Source organism: Equus caballus, chromosome 13, assembly GCF_041296265.1.
Source record: "Equus caballus isolate H_3958 breed thoroughbred chromosome 13, TB-T2T, whole genome shotgun sequence".
Lineage (NCBI taxonomy): Eukaryota > Metazoa > Chordata > Mammalia > Perissodactyla > Equidae > Equus > Equus caballus.
In genome coordinates this window covers 45,367,550-45,376,650 of record NC_091696.1, presented here as the reverse complement: position 1 = coordinate 45,376,650, position 9,101 = coordinate 45,367,550, and the positions used below count along the sequence as shown (strand labels likewise).

General features: G+C 44.7%; 1 pseudogene; it reads right to left on the bottom strand.

The window, feature by feature from the left end:
- Positions 1–5,106: 5,106 nt before the first annotated feature.
- Positions 5,107–6,733, bottom strand: LOC102149167 (mitochondrial fission regulator 2 pseudogene; annotated as a pseudogene).
- Between the last annotated feature and the right edge of the window lie 2,368 nt (positions 6,734–9,101).

The window sequence follows — 9,101 nt, the reverse complement described above, 5'->3', positions numbered from 1 at the left end:
TCCTGATTTTCCCCTGCTCTGTATCCAAGAGGGAGTCTAAGACCCGGGCTCCAACCAGAAATAATCAGGATTGTTAGCGCTGCCTAAGTAGCTGAGATAAATACAGCCAATGATTTGCATAGGTTAGCAGAAGGGAAGCCATCTTGTAGGAGGACGCCATGCTGGAAGTGTAAATGACCCTACCCACCAGACACCCCCCTTACTTGTCAACAGTGCTTTAATAACCTAGATAAGGAAGCACCTGCTTCTGAGAAATATGCTTGCTCTGCTATTTTCGTAGCCCTGGCTCATATAGTAACCCCCAATCGCGATAAGGTGATAACCTTGTTCTTGAAGTTTTCTCAGGAATGTAATGACCTCCAGGAAAGGGCCCTATGCTGGGATCGATCACCTGTGACAGGAGAGAGATGATCTCACGTCGCAAGGTCTACTACACCAGACGGTCAACATTCTGAGACACCCCCTCCTTTCTCAGCCCATCTGCCCTATATAACTGCTTCAAAATTTTGTAGTCTTAAGATGGTTCTTTGGGACATTAGTCAGTCATCTTCCCCCTTGCTAGCAAGCTGTAATAAAAATTTAAAACAACCCTTTCTCTCCTACCACCTTGCCTCTTGACTGTTGGCTTGTCTTTGCAGCAAATAGAAGACCCCTTTTGGCGGTAACAACGTTAGTCCCAGAAATTATTTGGGAAATTATTGGGAAATATTTATTTTTTTCTGGATTTGCTAGACTAAAGGCTAAGACTCAGGCTAATAGTGCTTTATTTCATCACTTAAGCACCCAGATCCAGCCATGCCTAAAACTTTATGAACGTCTCAATTAGGTCATTCAATGCTGTGTTTGTGGGTTTGTAAATTAGGCTTATCACTCGGAAACCAAAAAAAAACATGGCTAATATAAAGGTGTTCTACCGTGTCTAATCATGTAGGGATACCAATGCTTTCGGTATGGTAGTAAAGGTGTTTTGTTTCGTTTTTTAATTAACTACATAACATAACATAGACACAGAGAAGGAAGAAAAACAAAAAACAGCAAAATGATAGAGACAGCCACATTTGTATCATAGCTCACTCTTTCCCCCTTCCATCCCTCTCTATTTCCAGGCTCCTTTTTTTTTTGTTTTTTTTTGAGGAAGATTAGCCCTGAGCTAACGTCTGCCGCCAATCCTCCTCTTTTTGCTGAAGAAGACTGGCCCTGAGCTAACATCCCTGCCCATCTTCCTCTACTTTATATGTGGGATGCCTACCACAGCATGGTTTGTCAAGTGGTGCCATGTCCACACCCGGGATCCAAACTGGTAAACCCTGGGCTGCCGAAGCAGAACATGCAAACTTAACCTCTGCACCACTGGGCCGGGCCCTCCCTTTTTTTTTTTTATGGTGAGGAAGATTGGCTCTGAGCTAACATCTGTGCTAATCTTCCTCTATTTTGTATGTGGGACGCCTGCCACAGCATGGCTTGATGAGTGGTACCACACCTGGGATCCAAACCTGTGAACCCTGGGCAACAGAAGTGGAGCATGAAAACTTAATCACTATGCCTCTGGGCCAGCCTCTTGAGGCTCCTTTATAATGGACATCTGATAATACCAGGATGCTGGGTTATCTAACATTCACAACTTTGAACCATGAGAATATACCACCAATTTTAAATAAATTAACAGAGTTAAATAACTAAGCTCCCAGGACCTGAATGTGTTTTTGTCACTGAGGTGGTTTGCATTTTAAGATGCACCTTGAAAGAAGGCAATGCACAACACAATGGAATGAATTAATAACGGTGGAATTTCAGGTATTCATCTAATGCAATGGACTGAATGTTTATGTCCCTCCAGAATTCATGTGTCAAGATCCTAACCCCCAATGCGATGACATTAGGAGGCGGGCCTTTGGGAGGTGATTAGGTCCTGAGAGTGGAGCCTTCATGAGTGGAATTAGTGCCCTCATAAAAGAGACCCCACAGAGCTCCCTTTCCCTTGTCCACCATGTGAGGACACAGCAAGAAAGACGCCATCTATGAACCAGAAAGCAGGTCCTTGTCAGACCCTGAATCTGCCCGCACCTAGATCATAGACTCCCCAGCCTCCAGAACTGTGAGAAAGAAAGGTCTATTGTCTAAGGCACCCAGTCTATGGCATTTTTGTTATAGCATCTTGAATGGACTAAGGCATCTAATATAGATTTATTGAGCGTCTACCATGTGCCAGACAAGATGCTACGATACGAGGGTTCACACATGTTCTCTTCTCTCAAAGAATTTGCAGACAACTTAAGAGAACAGATAAGTGAGCAGACTGTTACACGGAAGAATGGGAAGTGTTAAGACAATGCTATGAAAACATTCCTGGGACACCCAACCTCTGGGGGAGGGAGATAGCCACGGGGAGGGCTTCCTGGAGGCCCAGCTCGTTATTTCTAGCCCTAGCAGAGCATCTAGCATGAGCAGTTGCTCTGTAAATATGTACTAGGCAATTCAACAAGCTGGTCAGAGACCTGGGCCTCTCGGGGCTGTGGGTCTGCCTCCCTCGGTGCTGCCCCTGCAGCTCCCTGCAGAGAGCAGGCCATGAGGCCAGGCAGTGTTCTCCTCAGCCCAAGATGGGCCGCCATCTGCTAGCTTTGTTTACTCTACTGTGGTCTCCCCCTCTGTTGTTAACGTCCTATTTTCACGGTGGTAGGCTGTTGACTCCCAGCAATTAGGCAGAGAGTTTTGCACGGGATAAACAAACAGGGTTGCTTTAGGGCCAGACTCAGGCCCTGGATGTTACAGTGTATGACTCTGAAGGCTTCAAGAGTGAAGGTTGGATGAGTTGGGCTGTGCTCAGGGCCTGGCCGCAGCTACCCTCAAATAATTGCAAAGGAAGCTGAGAAGGTAGAGACGTCGGCCAGCAACCCCCTAATTGTGTTGCTCAAAATTAATGAATTATGGTGAGAAGCCACCTCCACGGGCTGGGAGGACCCAGTGCTGATCCAACTGGGACCACTCATACATCCCAGAACAAATCCCACACATTAAAAAGGGCATGCTTGAGCATCATCAACCAAGCAGAGAAGGGAAGAAATGGAGTTGTAGGCAGAAGGAGCAAAGGCTCGGAGATGTGAAAAAGCAGCAAACACTTATGGAACTGGACAGTAATTTCAGGTGTATAAGAAGAGTGTGTGTGCGTGCATGTGTGTGTGTGTGTGTGTTCGCTCTTCGGGCAGAATTCCCCATTAGGCACAGTAGGCATGGTACCTAGGGCCCATGATACTTCAAGTATCATCTTTCAATTTTATTTTAAAATCAGAAGAAACAAATGAATGTGACAATAATGATTCCATCCTGGGTTTTATTCACCTTTATACCAAGAGAGCAGCAACATATGATTTTATATTTTTTTATGGAGGAAGGGGCCCAAGACAGTAAAAGTGCCTAGACCCAAAAATGGTAACGTGGCCATGGCTCCAGCGTCTAGAACAGCATGCAGTTGGCACTCAATAAATTGCTGAGTGAATGAGTGAACTGTAAGTTGTCCTGTTTGACTGGCATGCAGGACAAGTGTTGGATGGACGAGGACAAGTGAATGACCTTGGCTGCTGCTTAAGGAGCTTGGACATTATCTTAAGGGAGATAGGGAGAAATGAGAGATGAGTGACGGTCAGGCTGGAGTTTTGGAAAGCCTCCTCTGGCTGTTCCGGAGGAAGGGAGAGCCTGGAGGCAGGGCAAGCACTGAGGTGGATGCAAGGACACCCCCAGGAGCAGGAGGCCCTTCTGGTTAGACATCGTTCCGGCCAGCGTTTCCCAAAGCGTAGCACCTAAACCTCCACTTGGACAATCTGGGGCAGCAAGTTCCCACGGCAGTGGCTGACCCTGAGTCACGTGATCAGGAAGGCCCTCCCTTTGCCTTGGTCTCGCAGCACTGCCGTTACATCAAGAGAAAGTCTGCACGGCGATGGTCTATCTTTAAACCCTTCAATCCTGGTTAAGATTCTTTTAGGATTTTTTGGGTTTTGGGGTTTTTTTTTCCTTCAAAAAACACATTTATTTACAAAGATACAGAGTATAAATGTAATAAGAAATAAAGGAAATAAAATTAGGAGAGTAATATTTACACAGAAGTGTAGGCAAAACTTACCAGGAAGATTCCTTAAATATTTCTACTTCTGGAATTTAACAATCCAAATCTGTTTCTAAGAATAATTCTTTGTCACCTCAGGAAGAATTTTTAGGAGGCTCAACCTACACGATTCAAACCACTACTATCCTAATGAAAAAAACCACAATTTTATATTCTTTGAAAATCGCCAAGTTCCTGGAGGCCAAGTCAACCAGATCATCACCAGTTTTTAAAAGATTCAAAGGCTCTTAAATTAAGAAGTCATAATTGCTTTAAGAAACTGTTTTTAAAAACCCGAATACCCCACCGTTTTCTGAGTACTACAATACAGACTTTACATAACTTTCCTTTTTTTTTTTTTTTGAGGAAGATTAGCCCTGAGCTAACATCTGCTGCTAAGCCTCCTCTTTTTGCAGAGGAAGACTGGCCCTGAGCTAACATCCGTTCCCATCTTCCTCTACTTTATATGTGGGACACCTACCACAGCATGGCTTGCCAAGCAGTGCCATGTCCGCGCCCAGGATCCGAACCGACGAACTCTGGGCCACCAAAGTGGAACATGTGCACTTAACCTCTGTGCCACCGGGCTGGCCCCTACATAACTTTCTTAATCCATTTAAAATGGTTTATTCCCTTATAGGGAGAGCCCACTATTCTCTAATGAGAAACATTAGGTCATTTACTATTTAGCTCTTAGGAAAATCATTCACAGTGTGTATTCAGCTTTTAATAGCGTTAACTAAATACACTTTTTTAAAAGTCCAGGAGGGCGGCCCATGGCCCAGTGGTTAGATTCGTGCGCTCTGCTTCGGCAGCCTGGGGTTTGCCAGTTCGGATCCCGGGTGCGGACATGGCACCACTTGTCAGGCCATGCTGAGGAGGCATCCCACATACCTTAACCGGAAGGACCTACAACTATAATATACAACTATGTATTGGGGGGATTTGGGGAGACAAAGCAAAGAAAAAATCCATACACCTAACTATCCAGTACCCAGGTAGCTGCTGGATCTTCCAAGACCAGAGACAGGAATTCTTGAGGGTCAAGACTCTTCACAGCTCTGCACTCATATACCCCATGTACAGACTTCATTTAACTACGTAACAGAAGACGTGCTCCTTTAACACGTCGTGAAAGGCTGGCTGGTGTGCTTCTGCAATCTTTCCTCATGGGTGTAGGCACAGCTCGCAACGTGCACACCTTGGTCAACGTGGTTTGTGTCTGTCACTTCTTCTTTTAGTTCACTGTCCTTCTGACTGGGCCATGTGATGTCCAAACCTTGAAGCTTCTGGACTAGAAAAGGGAAAAGGCTCCCAAGACCTATTTTCTTTCTCAAAGGAATCATCTTGGAATGCAAATTTCTGCTTAAGTGCATGGGGTATTAAGGCCACGAGATCTCTTAGGAATGGATCTACCTCCCGTGACCATTCAACAGCACGGAGTTTCACCTTATTCATATCCTGTAGAACATCCAGCATGTTTGGAACATCTTTATTTTTCTGGTTTTTTTGGATGACGACTATAAATGGTCTGACAAGCACCTGCGTGCTGTTTTTTCATTTCAGCTGCCGAATTATCTGAGTCACAAATATTCTTAGATCCTGGTTGTACAAGAGGAGAACATGGAGGCTGCAGAGGAGAAAAGTGAGGGGGCAGGGGTGGTGGAGGAGGAGCAGAGGGAGGCAATGAACTTGAACATGGATCTGGTTCGTCGCTGAGTTGAGCAGTCCCTGATGACGATATTTGTCCCAAACCACTAGACCCATTATTCAAGTCAAAGGAGCCAGAATCTGTCCTGTCTCTCAGTTTCTGCATTTCCACAATCACAGCAATCTGAGAGCAGAGAAAAGTCAGCTCATCTTCAAGGGCGACTAATTTTTTTAATTGCAGCTTCACTTACAGGCCGATCATTTTTCATTGGTCTGTTATGTCTTAGAGCAGGTGACAATAACTATTCAACTTTCTCCTCTTCATCATTTCTCCATATACTATTTCTCAAAATTAGACCTGGGACCAGGTCCTAAAGGAAGAATTTTTCCAATAATCTGAACAATACTTCGAGCTGATCCATAGTCTTTATTTTCCCAAATCTGCAAAACTTGGCCTATGGGAACACCATAATATTCCAGCATCTCTCCTGAGACATTGAGGAAGCAAACACAGAAGCAAATTCAAGCAAACATTATCAGTTCCTCGACACCTGCCACCGCCCCCAGGACCGGCTCGCTGCTTCCGCGTCCCCACAGGAAAATCAAACCCTAATGCCCCTTTGTAACAGTAAGAACAGGACCAAGGTCTTCAGGGCAACTGTATCTGGTTATTATTTGATAACCTTATTTTTGTTTTCATTGTATTTATTTGCAAAGTTGTCTTCTGAGTACAGCCAAGAAATCCTGGAGTTTCCATTTGTCATAGTGATATCGAGATTCTTGCTAAAAGAATTATCTAAGTAAATAAAAAGGCAAGTCAATTAAAAATAACAATAGGAAGGCAATTATGGAGATTGTAGACAGATAGGACTAAAATAAAAATCAAACTGGTACCCGAAGGGCTGGAGTTTGGAAAACATTGTTCTGTGCAAAAGGTGAGACCCGGTGAGTTGTCCTACATTGTCTCTCGTTCTCCCCATCACCCATTGTTCCAGAAGTGCTTTCTCTGCAGATGCAACTGCAGGCCGTGCAGCAGAAAGCAGGCACTTCCAGGGAGACCCCTAACACTGACTCAAGATTCCAGGAAGAGGTTTCGCCCTTCTGCTCCTGCCTCTCCTCATCCTCTCCTCTCTAGATGACGGCAGACGTATTGGACCAGGACAGTGTCGAGAACTGTGAAGGTGAGAGATTTTAGCCCTCTTGCATGCTATCAAATTAGTCTATCGCAGTTTCATGGATGTTGGTAAAGGGCACGAGACTCCTGGGTCAGAGAAGAGGGACAGTTCACCACTCACAGCAGCAGCCAGAGTAGCAGCAGAGCTGGGGTGTGTGGTTGCCTGGCGTCTGAGTGAATAAATAAGGCTGACTCAACGATTCATAAACAAATGAATCATGGGGGAAGAAGGCATAAGATTAATGATGACAAACCTTCACTCGATCGCTAAATACTAATATTTAGTGTTACCTTAATATTCATTTTCTTGCCTTGGCCATATCAGCTCCACTTAACAGATGAAGACATTGCTGCCCTGAAACAGATAGGCCTGAGGTGGTACAGTAAGTTGGTGATAGAATGAGTCGTAGAACCCAAGTCTCCCACCTCCCGCTTCCAGCTCTTTCCAACACGCCACGCCACAGGTCAGAGAGAGCCCTGAACACAAATCACTGATAGCAGGAAGCACGTCTACAAGTCAACGGCAGTGGTTTATATGGCTGCATCACCATCATTTCATCTCTCACCTGGTCAATGTATCAACCCTCCTGAGTTCTACTCAGCCCCATGGTGGCTTCTCCAGCCAATGCTTATTACTCCCAGGACTTGCTAGCACCCAGGCAGGAATCTATATCTTCCAGGAAATCTCAGAATCACAAACCATCACCAAGGAGCTGAATACCATGGCTCCACCAAGCTTGTGGCCTCCTTGCTCCTGCCAGCTGACAGCCTGAGTCCACAGAGGCTAAGTTTTATAGCCAGCACTTAAGATGAATATTGCATAGAGAGAGAATTATCTTTGGAGACCACTATCCTGCACCATCTCTACTTAGGTCCAGCCCAGCCAGAGTTGTTTCATCTCCAGTAAAGGGAGAGGTCACTAGTTCTCTTAGTTAGGCATTAGATGGTATGGCTGAGCTACAGTTAGGAGCCAGGCTATACCCTAAGAAAAACTCTTCCTTAATATATGGCAATCTACCACACTATGAGAGCTCTGCTGGGCCTGAGACTGCCCAGGGGACCAGCGGTCACATCTCCCCATTATACATCACCGCTGGAGCACAGAGTGCTGACTGATGGGTAGGATACCCCACCTTCCTTCCTTTTCTCCCTCCCTCTCTTCCCCTGAATGAGCATAGCTGAATTTATGCATGTCATTTGCATCTAGGAAGTGACTTCACCATAGTCAACAGAGCATGGTCTTCAGAGCAGTCAGCTCTGGATTCAAATCCCAACTCTTCTACTTCCTAGCTGTGAAGCCTTAGCAAAGTGACTTTGCCCCGCTCTGAGCCTCAGTTTCCTCATATGTTAAGTGGGGATAACAATCTGGACTCATGGTTTGCTATGAAGGTTAAAAATAACTTAGGCTTTATCACGCTGTTAGCAACGAAAGGGCACGATGGTACAGCAAACTACGTCCTACAGGGCAAATCCAGCCTGCAGCCTGCAGCCTGTTTGTGTGAATAAAGTTTTATTGCAATGCAGCCACACCCACGTGTTTACATATTGTCTATGCTACTTTCCTGACACTGGGGCAGAGTTGAATAGTCGCAACAGAGACTGCATGACCCAGAAAGACTAAAATATTTATTATCAGGCCTTTTAAAGCAAAAGTTTGCTCCTAGGTACCCATCAAGGGACGAATGGATAAAGAACATGTGGTATATATATATATGCAATGGAATACTACTCAGTCATAAGAAATGATGAAATCTGGCCATTTGTGAAAACACAGATGGACCTTGAGGGTATTATGCTAAGTGAAATAAGTCAGAGGGAGAAAGTCAAATACTGTATAATCTCACTCATAAGTAGATGATAAAAACAACAGCAAACAAACACAGACAGAGATTGGATTGGTGGTTAGCAGAGGGGAAGGGAGCAGGGAGGAGCGCGAAAGAGGTGATTAGGCACATGTGTGTGGTGATGGATTGTAATTAGTCTTTGGGTGGAGACCCTGATATAATCTACACAGAAAACAAAATATATAACGATGTACACCTGAAACTTATATAATGTTATAAACCAGTTACCACAATTAAAAAAGAAGAAAGAAAAAGTTTGCTCACCCCAGATATAGTTCATTGCAATAATAATAACATTAAATTAATGCTCAAGCAGGCAATTTGACTGAGATGGTTT